We start from the raw sequence: 16,047 nt of genomic DNA, 5'->3' as shown, positions 1-16,047 counted from the left end.
GAAATCTGCTTTACTGATTAAAATTTTAATTTAATCAAATGTTAGAGTCTACTGCCTTAAGTGTTAATTTCATCCACAGCACCCTCACAGAAACACCTAGAGTAACATTTGACCAAATATCTGGGCATCCCATAGCCTAGTCAAGTTGACATGGAATTAACCAGCACAGCAATACAGTGGGGTAGGAAAGTCAGCTTCTTGGCATGCTCTTAACAGTTTCTCATGCATATGCATGAGAGCTGAACAGACATGGCAAACAAAAATGGCACATCCCAGCACATTCCAGCCCACGTTTTAGCTTGAGGCATAGGACCCCAGAAGGGACCTCAGAGGCTAACCCGGCTGCTTTGCATTCAGTGTTGATCCTTCAGTCTTTTCTCCCAGTGCTAGGGAGCTCACTACTTTGTAAGATTAAACAGTTCTATAAATATTATTCTCTATTTATTAAAAAAAAATTTATCCTTCTATTGAACAAAAGTCTTCCCCACTAAGCCTAACTCTCAGTCTCCCCTAGCAGGTGAGAAGAATGTTAACTTTGCCACACGCCACCCCCACCCCAAAAGTTCTGGAACCTTGCAGGGCTCAAGGGAGAGCTTTGTCAGTCCCAAAATAAAAGGCTTTTCCTCCTCACAGCATAGATATACCACCCAAGTCGTAAGTTTGGGAGGGATTCAAGTGTTGTTTCTCTGCAACCACTTTATCTCCTGATGCTCAAGCCTTATTGCCAAGTCGGCCAGGCTGCTTCTAGATGGTGAATCTGCTCTCGGAGGCTTCTCTGACCCCACAAGCTGGCTTCTCACAGAGCCCAAAGGCTGCCAGCCCTGTCTGTGTGCGTCTGAACCCAACTGTAAACACGCCTCCTTTTTTTGGTGTGTGTGGGGGGTGGTCAGCCTACATCTAGGTCAGTACATATGCACTCCATTTAGTTAGTATTAAGTGAGTGATTAATGTGATTACGTTGTAACCTAGCTAGAGATAATTTAAATATTTACTGAAGAGGTAGAAACTTAAAATGCATTAAGGAGAAATACCTATATACTGATATGCCATTTGAGAGTAAATTGTTCTGGTTTTAAAAAGGATTAAATACAGGGGCCCCGGGGTGGTTCAGTCAGTTAAGCATCCGACTCTTGGTTTTGGCTCAGGTCATAATCTCCTGGGTCATGAGATCGAGCCCTGTGTGGGGCTCTGCACTCAGTGGGGAGTCTGCTTGAAGATTCTCTTACACTGCTCCTCTCCTCACTTGTGATCTCTCTCTATCTCTAAAATAAATCTATAAAGAATTAAAAAGGATTAAATACATAGTATATGCGTAATTCTGAAAATTTGGAAAGAATGAATGCCATTGCCATTCCACTATCCAGACATAACCACTATTGACATTTTGGAGTGTTTACTTAGGTCTTGGATTACTGGAAGTAGCCCATCAAACAACTTTTATTTAAGTCAAACTTTCCTTGTATAAGTGTGCGGTTTCCGGCTCTTACCTCAAAGCAATGATTTTTTTTTTTTTAAGAGAGAGTGAGAGAAGAGATGGGGCAGAGAGAGAGAAACTTAAGCAGCCTCCACCTCCAGCATGGAGCCGACACAGGGCTTGATCTCACAACCCTGAGATCATGACCTGAGCTGAAATCAAGAATCTGATGCTTAACCAACTGAGCTACCCAGGTGCCCCGTAGTGATCTACTGACAGATAAAAGGAAGCTAATGTGATGCTTTGGTTTGTTTTGTTTAAATAGAATCCTCTCTCTGTACCCGGGGTAAGTTGCTTCATTGACATTACTGCTCGGGTCTGAGAGCTGCATGTAGAAGCCAGTGTGTGCTTAGAAGCAACTCCCAGCCCCACCCTACTCAACTCTAGGGCTTAAAGACATGTCTGCAAGTGCAAAAAAATGACTGAAGCAATCATTTGAATTGTGAGGGTCTTTGTTTCTCACCTTTTGCCTTAGTGTTTGGGCAAAGTTGTTTCGATTTCTGAATTATCTGGATAATTATATCCCAGTTCTCCACTTGTCTACGTGTGTGGCTTTCACCAACAGACTGAATGTGTCACTGTGATGTTAACCCTCTGGCAACCTTGCAAGAGGCGACTTCTCTTCCAAAAAAATGTCATTATGCTACAGACCCTCAGGCCCGAGCTCCCTTGTCCTCTGGAGTAGTCTGGACCAGTGTATAGAGAAAGGTAAAGAGCTCTGGAGCTCAGGATTGTCAGGGAAGATGCTATTAGCTGGCTTCCTGGCTTCCTCAGCACTCGTTCCATAATCCCCTCCTGTCTTAATTTGCTGTTTAAAGTGGCTGAAGGGCTAAACACTCATTTCTGTGGGCAACCTTGCTTCTGCTAACCCCAGGGGGCTCTGCAAGGCTCAGGGGAGCATGAGATGGAGTAAGGCGGTGCCTTGGCACCAGAGTGGGAGGGGACAGTTCTTTTGACATGCAGGGCACTAGAAGCATCTGTTCTATGGGGCCCACAAGGTTGTTTCTGGCATTCAGTCCCTGCTAAGGCAGGCGAGGTGCAGCAGACAGGTGGGGAGTCTATGTTCTCCCAGGACGCTCATGTGGGGAGGGACGGCTTTGTCCTGGTGCTTTCGTTCTCAGTATCTCTGTGATTCTGTCAACTTCTGAAGTCCTCTTCTTCCAAAGAGAAAGGGCTCTCTTGACTGTAAATGAGGCCCTGGCTGTGGAAGGCGATGGATGAATGGGAGAGCATCGTGGCACTTCTCAGCTGTTGGGATTTCTGGGAGAGGAAAAATGTCCGAAGCATACCTTGGCATGCCTGCTTTTGTTGTTCCAAAAAAGGGTATTAACACTACGAAATCAATTTAGTATCACCATGATTTATTTGAAGAAATGTTCTGATGATAAAAAAAAAAAAAAGGAAGGGCAGATACTAAAAAAAAAAAAAAAAGACAAAAAACAAAGGTAGGCGGCTGGGTGCTGTACTAGTTTAAGCTTCTGATTCTTGATCTCAGCTGAGGTCTTGATCTCAGGGGTGTGAGTTTGGGCCCCATGTTGGGGTCCTTGCTGGGTGTAGAGCCTACTTAAAAAATTTATACACACACACATATACAAATTTTTAAACTTAAAATTAATTAATTTATTTATGACTTATTTATTTTGTGACTGGAAGTGTGTACCTCTTCGTCCCCTTCATTTATCTTGTGCATCCCCTCACCCACCTCCCTCTGGAAACCACCAGTTTATTCTCTGTATTAGGAGTCTGTTTTTCACTGGTTTTGTCCTTTAGATTTTATGTATAAGTGAAATCATATGGTGTATGTCTTTCTCAGTCTGAATATTTTTTGCTTAGCACAATACCCTCTAGATCTATCCATGTCGCAAATGACAAGATTTCATTCTTTTTTATGGCTGAGTAATATTCTAGTGGGTGTGTGTATGTATACACACACACCATATGGTGTATATATGAGGTGTGTATATATATATATGTATTTATATGCACTGCAGCATAGTATATATATACTACATACTGTATGTTTACATATATCACATCTTATATACTATATGTGCACATATATCACATCTTCTTTATCCATTGATCTGTCTGTGAGCACTCAGGTTGCTTCCCATCTTGGCTACTATAAATAATGCTGCACTAAACGTAGGGGTACAGATACCTTTTTGAATTACACCGTTGACCATTTTTATTCATACCACTTCATTGGAACACATGCCCTTTCATGACAGAATGTCTATGGAGCTTTCACGCTACCATGGCAGACTTGAGTAGTCATGGCAGAGACCATGTGGCCCACCAACCCTAAAATATTTGCTATCTGGTCTTTTTACAAAACTTTGCCAACTCTAAATGACCTATCATCTAGAGGATTCTAGAGTTCTTGAGTACTATCTTTAGGGACTCACAGACTCATTGTTCGTCCTTTCCAAAATCATTAGGGCATTCATTCCTTTGGCAGATGTTTGCTGAATCTCTATCACGCACCAGTCTCTCTTTTAGGTGTTTGGAACACAGCAATGAATTAAAAAAGAGAGGTTTCCTAATGTCATGAAAAGCATGTTGGAATAAAAAGAGACCAGCAACAAACAAGTTATCAAATGAGCAAGATCATTTCCTATAGTAATGAATGTTTCCATGAAAACAAAACAAAACAAAACAAAACAAAACATGCTCTGTGATGAAGACTGACCCAAGTGGGGAGGGTGTCTTCTGTGTACTCATTTAGGACAGGCAGTTGGGAGTGATGATCAGCTCTGCATTTCTCTTCATGCTGAATGGGTTTGATCATACAGGGACTAGTTGCAAATCATATGTAAGTATTCATGCCCGGGCTACCATGTAGTAGTGAGTGGGCAGGAAAAGAAGACACAGAGTGTTCCCTAGGTAGCTCAGTCACTTAAGCGTCCGACTCTTGGTTTCGGTTCAAGTCATGATCTTTGGGTGGTGAAATCAAACTGGGCATGGCACCTGCTTGGCATTCTCTCTCTCCCTCTCCCACTGCCCCTCCCCACCTGCTCGCTCTCTCTCTCTCTAAAAGAAGGAGGTGAAATACATAACCCCAAGGGTATATATATAGTCCCGGGTTACCAATCTGTCTTCAACCTGAGGAAGTAGACGATATAGTGGAAGGCTATACAACTACATCCTAGCTTTAGGGTTTAGACTTTTTTCTACATCAGAACTTAAAAACAAGTTAAAAACAAACTGCCCTACGCCACATAGAACAGTGTGATACAGTTTTTGAGTTGGAAGGGACTCATGCTTGTGTGTATTTTTATGCTTTATACCTTTTTGTAAAATGGCAGTGGTGGAGGTGAGGACATACTCTAGGTTGGAAGACTCTGAGACAGGACATTGAAGGCAATACTGAATTGACAGAGAGGAATAATGCAGAAACCTTGTTCTCAGGAGGACAGTGGAAGTGTAGCTTAGTGTGATCAATTTTTTTCTTTGATTTCTCATTGTTTAAATAATAAAGCATGATTTTCTCTATTTTAGCAAATCAGCATCATCAAAAGAGCCAGCATAATTAGACTCACCTATTTCTGGTCAGCAAAAATTTTTAAAGCAAATCAAACCCAAAATGCTCTCAATTTGCTTTTCTGAACTATTAAAACTAACGTAATTTTTTTTTGTTTCAGGAAGAGGAAGAGATTTTCTTGTTTATAGTTTCCTCTGATGAATTACTTCAAATCCTTAGCAATGCTAAAAAATAGTCTTGACTGGAACCCCGCTTTAGCATTCAGGACTGATACTGAAAGTAGACTAGAAGTGTCGGATCTTCTGCTCTGTGACAGTAAGCCCCATATTGTAAAAATGGCAGAGTTCTCACAGTCCCTGCTTGAGCATAGCGAATTCCTGATCCGTGGGAGCATGTTTGTATTGCAATGATCCTAATTTACCCATAAATAAATTATTCTCCTCTGAAGCCCATAATAAATACAGTTTTAATTGCATGCCAACTGTTAGACCCTAAAATTAGACAGCTTCAGTCCTCCTTTGCCAATGGGAGGAGGTGTTCTGGAATATTTGAGCCGAGATCTACTGAGGCTCCAAAGGCACTTTGTGAGAGAGGAGAGGCAGAGATATTTTTTGATGAGGGTCTCAACAGATTTCACTTGTAGAAGCCTTATTTCTGGGTCAGTCAGAAGCCAGGATCACATGTTTGCAGCCAACTGGAGGGTAGTGCCTGAGCCATGCCTTTCACCATCACTCTTCTTTGGAATCTCCGGGGTCTGTTTTCATAGATGGAGCCACAGAGGGTGAGTCAGAGACTGCCCTCCTGCTTATTCCAGTCTTCCATAAATAGTAGAAACAGTACTCACTTAGAAAAGATGTTTGTGCCCTTGTGACGAAGAGCCTTCAAATAGAGTCACTGTCTAAAAAAAAAAAAGTAGGGCAATCTTACAAATTAACTTGGGCACAAGGGAATTCAGGCCAAGTGTGAAATTAGGTTGGCCCCAATAGAAGTGAGGTTAGGAGACAGTGGGAGAGTTTGAGCTGCAACCCTCTCCCCCCCATCATCACTGCTTGGCACCCCCTCCCCCTATCCCCACAGAGCCACTTGCTGGAGCTGAGTGGCTTGGGGCAAGTCCTTAATCTCCTGATGCCTGTTCCTCATTTGGAAAGAAGGGAGAGGAAAGTACCTATCTCCCTGAGTGGTTGTAAGGATTAAATCAGAGGATGATGTTTGGGAAGTGCCCACACACAGGAGTGTCGGCAAAGAACGTTACCTCCTCCCTCCCCTTGCTTCTTGAGTGCATTACTTCCTAGCTGGCTTTATCTGTGTTTTCCACTTTTCTCTATACCCACATTTTCCTCCAGTGGAATGAAGAAGAGTGGATGCATCAGATAATATTCCCTTGAGAGAAGAGGGCTACGTGCTAACACTGAACTCAAAATCCCATGGTTCTGGTTGACCATGACAAGGGGTAGAAATCATGGTTAGGTGATCAGGGAGTCTGGGGAAGCTTCAAGATCAAGTCAGGGTGGTCTCGTCTGTGACCATTGTGGTGTTCTAGAAGCATTCTTGACCTCCTTGACTTATGACTTCTTCTGAAGCAAAGCACCCAAGGGTCCTTTCATTCCTTAAATTCCATTTTTAGCAGATGAGAGCAAATCTTTTAAAACATTTTTTCAGGCAGTGCTGAAGGACTCCTGTGTTTTTTCAAATAACTGATATCTCTTGTCTCTTTCCAAATTAACTGATATCTCTTGTCTTTTTCCAAATTAAAAATATATTTGCTTAAACATATTTGGAAGGTCGACAACATCCCTGCAACTCTTTATTTTGCAATTACGGAGAGTATTTAAATAATAGAACAATTTGAAGTGCACCTGGGTGGCTCAGTTGACTGAGTGTCCAATTCTTGATTTCAGCTCGAGTCCTGATCTCAGGGTCACGAGTCCAAGCCCCACATTGGGCTACATGCTGGTGAGAAGCCTGCTTAAAAAGAAAATCAGGGGAGCCTGGGTGGCTTACTCAGTTAAACATCTGCCTTCTGCTGGGGTCATGATCTCAGGGTCCTGAGATTGAGCCTCACATTGGGCTTCCTGCTCAGTGGGGAACCTGCTTCTCCCTCTCCCTCTGAGCTCTTTCTCACTCTTTCTCTCAAGTAAATAAATAAAATCTTAAAAAAAAAATCAAACAATTATTTGAATTCCTAGTCTCTTTCCCTTTTGGGAAGAATGTAGACTTTGGTTTCTCTTTCATGAGGGTCTTTGTTCACCTTTGCCTTTCTCCCACATTTCCTTTCTTTCTAACAAATCTGCAATTCTACATTTCTGAGCATGTTTCAGAAATTTTCAAGAAGTCGCCTAAAGTATTTGTGTGCTTTATCTTTCTCATGCCTCTTGGCTTCTTGGAATCTCCTTGGCCCTTGTTTAATTGTTTCTTTGTTAGAAAATAATTCTGGCTCTTATGTTTCTACTACAGAAAGAGTCTGTAGAAAGCAAGAGAAAGAAAGGAAACAAAATTCTTGAAGCAAATTCCAGGTCTCAATCAACCATTCATCAATCAAGCCATTTGGGATTTTTCAATGATTTCTTTCTTTTAAAAAGTCCCATTTGGGGCACCTGGTGGCTCAGTCAGTTAAGCATCCAACTAATGATCTCAGCTCAGGTCTTTTTTTGTTTTTTTTTTTTTTTTGTTTTTTTTCCAGCTCAGGTCTTGATGTCAGTGTCAGGATTGTGAGTTTACACCCTGCAGTGGGCTCCATGTTAGGCATGGAGTCGACTTTAAAAACTAATAATAATAAATAAAAATATCCCATTTGCACACAGATTCGCTCCTGGGAGGCTGGAGTAAAAGGATTGTGTTCTCTGAAAGGGGTCAAATCATCTTTGTTAACCCCTCAGCACTGCAAGTTCCTTTGCTATTTGCTTCACTATGAAATCCATTTCTCTATTTTTACCTTTTTCAATTTTCCATAGAATTGTATTCAAATTCTCTGTATTATTGAATTATTATTCAGTTATTGAACTATTTGAATAGTACATGCACATGTTTAATTCATTTGTGGATCTATGGGGTAATATCATAAGCCGGTGCATCCCTGCTTTTGTTTCTTTTGTTCTCATAACACTTTCTTTCAGGAAGAACTGAACCAGACAAATTGCTTAAATCACCCCTCCATTCTCAGCACCCCCCCTACACACACAAGTCCCTGCTACCACTTTCATTAGGTTATTTGTATACCCATCCGAGACACTTTAAGCATATACAAGTAGGTATAGTATAGTATAATGTGTATGTATAATGACCCTTGAACAACCTGGGTTTAAACTCTGAGGGTCCACTTGCACACATATTCATTTCAATAAATACACTTCAACAGTGTAAATGTATTTTCTCTTCTTTATGATTTTCTTTCTTTTTTAAAAAAATATTTTATTTATTTATTCATGAGAGGCACAGAGAGAGGCAAAGACATAGGCAGAGGGAGAAGCAGGCTCCCTGCGGGGAGCCCGATGTGGGACTCAATCCCAGGACCCTGGGATCACACCCTGAGCCAAAGGCAGACGAACTGCTGAGCCACCCAGGCATCCCCCTTATGATTTTCTTAATAACATTCTCTTTTCTTTAGCCTACTTTATCCTAAGAATACAGTGTATAGTACATAGAATATACAACATATGTGTTAATTGACTATTTACATGATCATTAGGCTTCTGGTCTACTGTAGACTATTAACAGTTCAGTTTGGGGGAGTCAAAAATTATATGTGGATTTTCAACCAGGAGGGACTCCAATGCCCCAACCCCTAAGTTGTTCAAGGGTCTGCTGTGGATGTAATTCCTGTTCATTATGCACTCAGCACCAAACCCATTACAATGTTCAACAGCTTGCATTTTTCATGTAACACTATGCCTTGGCCATTACTACAAGTCAGCACACATAGGTTTCTGTGTTTCTATAAGGATGGTTTTCTTCCCCTCCTTGTGCATGTGAATGCAAAGGTTTTATTAAATAATCTTTTTACACATGTAATGCCTCTTTTAATAAATAGAGGAATAGACCTAGAAACTTAAGGTGTCTGAAAGGATTCTTTGATGCTCTGAGTTGCCTTTCTGCTGTTGTCTTCCCTGCTTTGGGCCTCAGGCAGGTGTCCTCAGGCAGGTACTGTCATCAGGAGGGTGCCACAGTAGAAGTGTCTGCTTTGAGTGCCGTTCTAGCACCATCCTGTCCTAGCGATAGATTACTCCTTCTTGCCCATCTGAGTTATTTATTTATTTAAGATTTTCTTTATTTATTTAGGAGAGAGAGAGAGAGAGAGAACATGAGCATGGAGGAGAGGCAGGGGGAGAAGCACACTCCCCACTGAGCAGGCAGCCTGATGCAGGGCTCGATGCCAGGACCCTGGGATCATTACCTGAGCTGAAGGCAGACACTTAACCATCTGACCCACCCAGGTGCCCCCCAACCTGAGGAATTTTTAAACTGATAGTCCATGATAGCTTTCTTAGTACTCTTGCTTATTTACCTAAGTTCCAAGAAAGTGGAGACTTTTGGGGTGGAGTTTGAGAACATGTGGAAAGAAGCAGGAAGGTCAACTAGTGTGATGCCAGTCATGATTAAATAAGCAACTTTTTGTCCTCTGATATTATGGATTGGGGTACCAACAAAAATGTACTATTGACTAGTGACTTGTTTTCTTTTGGATGGGACTGGTAATGGTCATGATTTTCCATCAAGCACAGAGTGCATGGCTATCATGAGTTGAAAAGTCAAGCATCTTGAGAGGTAGCCAGAAGTGCTTGCTGCTTTAGGGCTATCTGACCAATCATCTCTGCCTGCAGCACCCAGATTTTCTTCTGTAGATTTCCTTTCCACTTCTGTGTGTGTGGCCTTGGGAGGAAGCCCCAGGGTCCAGATGGGGCTTCCTACCATCTGGAATAGCCTTGGGGAAGGCAGGTGACTTGGGCTTGACCGTTGGATGGTGTCACCTGGGCCTGGCCTCTTGAGAGAGGTGTGGCTGGATTAGAGTGGAAGTACATGCCAGCAGTGGTGCCAGGTGGCCAGATGAGTCTTGCAGAGGGATAGACCTTTGCTGTAAGTGGTATCTCCCCTAGACCTGGGCACCAGGGCTCCCTGAGTTTTGGAAGGCTCTACTTTGATCCCTCTGGCTTCACCTCTGCCCAGCCAGAGCCTGTATCAACCTTTTTAGACCATACTCTGGGCACCCTACTCAAAGGGCCCCAAGCCTGTGAGGGCAGATCAAGCCACTGGTGTCTATGCTCCCAAGTCCTAGGGGTGGCCAAGAGCATCTGTTTTGGAGAGAGGGTGGTGTGTAGAGGAAGGGCTGGGCACAGGCCCTGGGCCCTCTCTGTGGGCTTGCCTCCATCTCTGAATGTAAGATCTAGTTGGCAGTGGTCCTGGTGCCTTGACCTCTGGAACACCCTGGATTCCAGCCTTTTTTCCAAGCCTGGTCCTCAGCCTTCTGTAGACTCCGTGAGCCCCTAATAACTTTCTCAGTGCTTTTACTAGAGGCAGAGTTGGTTTCTGCCCTTTGCCTTGAAGACTGCTCTCTGAAACAGAAATCTAAAAGGAAATTTCATCCCTTCCATTCAGTGAAAGCACCACCCTAGTTAGCATCCCATTTCATGGGGTTAAACACCTAAAGGAGAGGCTGTGGCCCTCAGCCTCTGACTCACACTCAGCCTTGGCTTCATTCTCAGGGAGGATCAGAAAAACCTGAACAAATCAAACTGATAAGTAATCATACCTTTAGTGTGTCATCATTCAGGATCCATCTGTTTGGGGAAAATGATAGAATCTTGGACATTTAAAATGTTAGAGGTGGAGCGCCTGGGTGGCTCAGTGGTTGAGTGTCTGCCTCAGCTGAGGTCTTGACCCTGGGGTCCCAGGATTGAATCTCACGTTGGGCTCCCTGCAGGAAGCCTGCTTCTCCCTCTGCCTGTGTCTCTGCCTCTCTCTCTGTGTCTCTTATGAATAAATAAATAAATATTTTAAAAAAATAAAATATAAATATAAATAAATAAATAAATACATAAATAAAATAAAATAAAAATAAATCTGCCAACAGTAGCCCATCTTTCCTGACAGTTTATACAGCAGCACTCGGGTGGGCTTGCTTGATCTTGTGATGTAATGTAGTGGCTAAAGGCCGCTAAAGAAAATTCATCTTTTGATGTTTTATTTTTTCCAGTGATGTTCACTTCAGAGCTTTCAAAAGCCACCATTCTTTCTAAAAGGCCTTCACTACTTGAATATTGATTTTAGAAGTGTTTATATGTATAATGTTTACTTAGCAGCAGGTCTTTCCTCCCAAACTGGAGTCAGCTCTCTGAGGGCAGGAACTGTGTCTCAGGCATCCTGTGGCCCGATGCAACACACAGTAGGACCTCAGCAAAGATGGGCACACCTCATTCTCTTGTGCTCTGCTTTATCAAACTTCACAGATACTGCAGGTTTTACAAATTGAAGGTTTGCAGCAACCTGACATTGAGCGAATCTATTGGCACCATTTTTGTGTCTGTGTCACATTTCGGTAATTCTTGCAATATTCCAAAGTTTTCCATTATAATCATAATGATTATAGTTCCCTGAAAGCTCAGATGATGGTTAGCATTTTTTAGCAATAAAGTATTTTTAATTAAGTTGTGTACATTGTTTCCTTAGGGACAATGCTAGTGCACGCTGAATAGACCACAGTCTGAATAGACCACAGTACAGTGCAGAACATAACTTTTCTATGCACTGGGGATCCCAAAGTTTATTTGACTCACTTTATTGCAATATTTGCTTTACTGTGCTGGTCTGGAACTAAACCTACAATATCTCCAAGGTATATTTGCATTTACTAAAATCACATATTTTATTTAGAATTTGTAATAAGCACTGTGTGTGTAGTTGGCATTTTTCACATTCTAATTCAGTACCAGTACCTTTGGGCTGTGGAAAATAGATTAAATTTAAAATAACTAATGGGGTGCCCAGGTGGCACAATTGGTTAAGCAGCTGACTCTTGATTTTGGCTCAGGTCATGATCTCAGGGTCCTGGGATGGAGCCCAGCATCAGGCTCAGTGCTCAGCAGGGAGTCTGCTTGAGGATTCTCTCCCTCTCCCTGTTCACACACACACACACACACACACACACACACACACTCTCTCTCTCTCTCTCTCTCAAATAAATAAATCTTTTAAAAGAATACATTTATATTTGTCACTGTCTTATAATGAAAAGTTTGAGGCACACTTAGAAGGTTACTGATAATGATGCATAAAGATTTGGGTAGAAGGGAAAATAGAGAAATTTGGGGGATGATGCTAAGTAGTGACCCTAGCCTAGGAAGAAGTCTCAGGCAGGATGTCAAAGAAAAGTGTGCGTGATAAGAAAGAACAAGACAAAAACCAGAACTGTGGCAAGTAAGCATAAACGAAATGACATTGTAGGTGGAGTGTCAGTCTTCACAACTTTTTATTTGGAGTGTCTCATCTCTGGAGAGATAGGTGGGCTGATCACATTGCTGAAAAAAACACCTGATGCTCAGAGCAACGTGGCTTTAAGAGAAGGAGCAAGGATTGAAAGCCAAGTTTCTCACCACTGCTCAAGTAGCGCCAACTTGCCAAGTGAGTGAGAGACAGAATGAAGAGCTGCGTCTTTATGGCAAAAAGAGAAAATCTGCCAACAGTAGCCCATCTTTCCTGACAGTTTATACGGCAGCACTCGGGTGGGCTTGCTTGATCTTGTGATGTAATGAGCTATCATTCCATTTTGCAGATGGGGAAACTGAGGCATGAGGTGGATCAGCAACTTTCCCAGGATTACGAAGCATCCAAATGTTGCCACGGAAGCAGATCCTGGTCCGTTTGGTTCAACCACACTCCTAATGTCCCCCCCTTGTTCTGAACATGCTCTTGCAGTCACAGAGAAGAAAGTCTACACACACACATTTGCATTCAAGGGCTGCAGTGATTATTGGCCTAGCAACTGACGTGGCTTCTGTGCTTGTCACCAGGCTGGAGGTACTAGTGGTAGCTTCATTTTTTATTGAGCACATACTCTACATGGCTTAGTGTTCCTCTCAAGCATCCCTCGATGCTGGCTTTTAGCAGCTGTGGGAAGAAGCCATGGAGGGTAAATCATGGCCGGGTTCAACAGGTAGACAGTGGCAGAGCCAAAAATCTGGGATCCAACTTTGTGACTCCAAAGACTCCTCTCTTGAGAACTCCGTAGCTAACGTACCCTCTTCCCCTCCACCCCGGTTACCTCTCTCTCTCCCCTCCCAGTGCTTGGTGTCCAGCGTTGTCCTCATCATTAACAAGGTGACTGATGTTGGTTGGGTGGTCTCTACAGCCATCTGCACTCACCTTCTTCCTTGCTAACAGAGCCATGATTCTATTCCCCTCTCATGAGGCCAGGGATAGGTTTAGGCCTTAGTGTGTCTATGCTGTTTCGAGTAATGAGGTAATGAGAGAAAGGTTGCTGCTACAGGGTGGTTTCCAGAAAAATTTCCCTTTCCCTTAAAAAGGAAAGATGTGATCTCCTCTGCCTTTGGAGTTTGTTAGGAGATGATGTGATGTCTGGAGTGGTGGCAGCCATCCTGCACCCATGAGGGGACAGCCCAAGGCGGGAAAGAGCCAACACACCAAGAAACTCAGAGTGAAGGCAGGAAAGAGCTTAGACCCTTGATGACATTTTTGAGCCAATGAATCACCCAACCTGGAACCTCTTGGCCTCAGGACTTGTCATGGGAATAATATTTTCTTACTGTTTCAGTCACTTCTGTTTGGGTTTTCTGTCCCATAGAGTTGCAAGCATCCTGCATGATACGATTGATATCATTGGCATCACCACCACCATTGCTTACACCCCCTAAGTGCTCACTGCTGCCAGTCATCATGCTGATTTTGAACATGTATTATCTCATTTAATCCTGGATCCATTTCTACCATTTCTGCTTTACAGATAAGGAAATTGTAGCTCAGAGAAGTCAACCTGTCCAAGGACCCACAGCAAGGAAATGGCAGAACAATGATAATTCCTTCATCTTTATTAATACTAATTGCTTTAAAGTACAGGTTTGATTATCCTTGTTTTCTCGATGGGGAACCTGTAGTTTAAAGAGATCGAGTTTGGCCTCCCAGCTACTAAGTGTGAGATTCAAACTGCGATTTTTTTTTTTTTTTTTAGGTTCTGCAACATGATTTTTTTTAATGGTATACAACATGATGATTCAATACATATATTACAACATGATTACCACAATCACGTAAATGAAGATATCCATCATCTCATCTTATAAATAAAAATTTGGACCTTGTAATCAAACTGAGGTTTTTGGATTCCAAGCCTGTGTTTTATCACTATGTGTGCTTTCCATTTTACGGCCCTTCCCAGACTCCTTTGTTCTCAGCCTTTTCCTTAGCTCTTCCTTCCCCACCTCCTACCTGTCCTGTGCCTCAATCCCCCAGGCCCTCGCTTGCTCTCTCCTGGGTGACAATGGATTCTGATCTTGGCTTACAAGGGATCCCACTGATCTGGCGTGTCTCCTGGTGACAGCGTGCCTTAACTCTATGTTAGCACACACCTGCCCCCTGCAAGCCCTGACATTTTAGTGAAAGCATGGGTTTCTGGCTTGTGCTCTGGCTTGTGCTGAGACACATCAGAAAAGAAAGAGGACATTTTTTTAAATAAAGGGAAAGTCAGCCTCAGTAATGGAGAGTTAATCTGGATGCTCAAATTCCTTTCTAGAATCGCCCATGTGTTGCCTCTTCTAGAGGCTGTGGTTTCTGCATCTGTTTGGAGGCTGTGGTCCCTACATCTATTCCAGACTCCTTGCCTCTATGTGTGTTCCTGCTTCTCTGCCTTCCCAGCTTTCCATCCAAATCCTACCCATTCTTCAAGACCCAGTGCAAGTCTGTTCTCCGTGAAACATATGTGCTTGTGCGAGTCTCTACGTTTCCCTGAATTGAGGGCTGTTTGAGGTTAGGACTTGCAAGGATTCATCTCCTAAGTGTGGATTGCTTCTGAAAGTTGTTTCTGGGTGGTCACTAAAGCCTTTTAGTTCATGGGCTGTTGACACGACTGTCCGTGGAACTGCTGACGTTTGAGTGGTCCTTGCCTGTGTCTTCGCTACTCAAGACTGCCCACAAACCTGGTGGAAGGTATTTCATATTCTTGTCTGACCTCCATCCTTTGCTTCTTCTGGGAACATCACAATTTTCCTTTGGCATAGTAGGGTGGGTGGGCCAAAGCTGGCCCATCAGCTGCTTTCCTTTCTCAAACCCCGTGAGCTGTTCCTACAGAGCAGCTTACTCAGTCCAAGATGACTTGGTCCCGGGGCTAATGTAGAGCTATTAAAAAGAACAGAAGCTCTCTAGTCTACTTGAATGAAAGCCAGGATTCTCTGGGAGTTCAACATGTGAGCACAGCAAAAAGGAACCCAACCCAGAGGAAAGTAGATGGATAGTTAGCAAGAGAGAAATTGTCTGATTCCTGATGGCACCTGATCTGAATGACACATCCAGTCAGACCCAGCCTTGACATCTGCATTTCCCTGAGGCAATGAACATCCCTTTGCTGAAGCCTACTGGTCTTGGGATTTTTCTCAGTTAGAACTCAAGGAGTCCCAACAGATTCATCCCCCCAACAAGTGGCGTTTCCTAATACTGTGTTGTTACACTGATGCTCTAACCCCATGCCTTCTAGAACAAAGCACTTCTCATCCCCAAACATCAATGACAAATGCTATCATTCTTGCTTGTCTTCTTCCTTTTCTCCCACAGAGGTTAGGCAAGTAAGCAGGAGCCTAAAATATGGTCCTGAAAGCACTGGCTTTGGACTTGTCCACAGAACAGCATTTTCGTGCTTAGAAGGAATTGAGTGTGGTTCTCAAGAAGTTTGTAAAACAGAACCCTATGCACACACGGCTGGTCCTCAGAGGAGAGGTGGGTGGGAGGATGGGTGATACAGGTGTTGGGGGTTAAGCACCGGGTGACATAGGGAAGTGTTGAATCACTATATTGTACACCTGCAACTAATAGTGTACTGTATGTTAACTATCCTGGAATTTAAATACAAACTAAAAATATATGCTTAATAAAA

The 16,047-nt window shown here is 42.9% G+C and overlaps 1 long non-coding RNA gene across 1 annotated transcript in view; it reads left to right on the top strand.

Moving 5' to 3' along the window:
- LOC118350279 (uncharacterized) overlaps positions 1 to 16,047 on the top strand; it is a 27,451-nt gene extending 11,404 nt beyond the window's left edge. Inside the window, exons 2-3 of the long non-coding RNA XR_004803758.2 lie at positions 12,721 to 12,965; positions 14,134 to 16,047. This is a non-coding gene — a long non-coding RNA (uncharacterized LOC118350279). The remainder of the gene's footprint in view (positions 1 to 12,720; positions 12,966 to 14,133) is intronic.

This window comes from Canis lupus, chromosome 11, assembly GCF_003254725.2.
Source record: "Canis lupus dingo isolate Sandy chromosome 11, ASM325472v2, whole genome shotgun sequence".
Classification (NCBI taxonomy): Eukaryota; Metazoa; Chordata; class Mammalia; order Carnivora; family Canidae; genus Canis; species Canis lupus.
Note: the sequence above shows the minus strand (reverse complement) of the source record. Positions and strands in the feature narration are given on the sequence as shown.